Source organism: Seriola lalandi, unplaced genomic scaffold (assembly GCF_002814215.2).
Source record: "Seriola lalandi dorsalis isolate HSWRI2012SDOR001 ecotype SW California unplaced genomic scaffold, Sedor1 jcf7180002050048, whole genome shotgun sequence".
Lineage (NCBI taxonomy): Eukaryota > Metazoa > Chordata > Actinopteri > Carangiformes > Carangidae > Seriola > Seriola lalandi.
The window spans coordinates 25,242-26,824 of record NW_019520601.1 but is presented as its reverse complement, the minus strand read 5'-3'; the positions used below and the strand labels follow the sequence as shown (position 1 = coordinate 26,824).

General features: G+C 43.8%; 1 pseudogene across 1 annotated transcript in view; it reads left to right on the top strand.

Annotated features, from left to right (window-relative positions):
- Positions 1-1,467: 1,467 nt before the first annotated feature.
- LOC111649158 (slit homolog 1 protein-like) overlaps positions 1,468-1,583 on the top strand; it is a 25,308-nt pseudogene continuing 25,192 nt past the window's right edge. Inside the window, exon 1 of the transcript XR_015436682.1 lies at positions 1,468-1,533. The product of XR_015436682.1 is annotated as a slit homolog 1 protein-like (transcript). The remainder of the gene's footprint in view (positions 1,534-1,583) is intronic.

Below are 1,583 nucleotides of genomic sequence, written 5' to 3'. Positions count from 1 at the left end.
AGATAGATAGATAGATAGATTTTTATTCAGTCATTAATCAGTTTTTTCTTTTCTTTTTCTTATTCGTCAAGTCAAATATATACTGATATTTACCTGGAAAACAAAGAGCTGTAAGCTTCGCTCACAGCTGTCAGGCACATTGTTAACAGGGCAGCAGCTTGTGTTTGTTCTCTCCCGACATTTCTCTGGTAGTTTCAGGTCCCGTAGGAATGTGGGAATCATCGAGAGCCAGAGGGCACCGAATGACGCTTTAGCTCAGCAGTGACACATGAACCACCCAGAGGTGCTTGTTCGGTGTCAGTGTCAGTCACATTTATAACAGGGAAGGGTTTATCTGTGACCTTTTGACCTGGAAACACTGCGCCCTGTGGGAGAGGCTGGACAAGCCGCGGTTTCCTGCGTTAACCCGAGGACCCGGTCTGCGCCGAGTGTCACTGATGGACATGAGGTGTTAAAAGGATGACATGCCAGGAGCTAATGACATCTCCGGAGGCCTGCTCAAAACAGATTAGCAGCCCGCCGGGAGCCCGAGGCTCGCTGCTGTCAGGGGGGGATTGATGTGGAAGTGTTACCCCGGTGGTTTATGGCGTATAAGTCTGTGGAGTGTATTTATCAAACACACCGGTTCCAGCAGCGACTGTGGGAGAGCCAATGTGTCTGGAGGCTTTGTGTTTTAATGAGAGGGTGAAAGATGTTACAATTTGTCTTTTTGTTTTGGTTTGAGCAGAGCCTGAGTTTAATCACGTTGCGTCATAATTCATTCAAGCTTTTTATAATGTGTCCAAGAAAACGGTTCAAAAAAGTGCAGCTGCTTGTGTTTTGTTTTCTTGGCCATGAGCAGTTTAAAACGATGGTTTGTGTTATCTGATGTGGGGCTGTTTGAGCTCCATAGCCGGTGTATTACCTGCAGCACATTCACGTTTGGAGAAGCAGCGGGAGCTCGACACAGACGCCGAGCGATGAGCAGAAAAAAACACTATTTTAATATATGATTTATTTTATCCCCCAAACCGTATTTTCACTGCTTCATCAAAGAGCCATTTATGACTCAAACAGCTGATAATACAAGTGCGTTTATGTGTAAGAGTATGGAGCAGTTGAGGATGTGTAGTGCCAAAGGACAAGGGCGGTTTGACATGAAGATAAAGTGGTGGAACATTTTCAAAAATAAAGCTGATATTGGTTTTTATGGTCGGAGCTGCAGCAGCTGATCACTCAGCGTCTGTGCTGCTGCTGCTTCTATAAACACTGACTCAAGTCTGCTGCAGGTAATACACTGACTGTAGATACATACTGTACTATACTACTGATGTTTGTTGCTAATGCATCCTGATGTTTCACTAAACAGAATATGCTTTAATCATGTTTATTATGTGGCTTATTAAACAACATTTTAAGATTTATTTGAGGAAAATTAAACTGTAACAGTGTCACTTTTTTATTACTGATGTTGTATTGCAGTCACCTGATGGAGAATCAGATCAGTAACGTTGAGAGGGGAGCGTTTGACGAGCTGAAGGAGCTGGAAAGACTGTGAGAACACACACACACACACACACACACACACACACACACACACACAC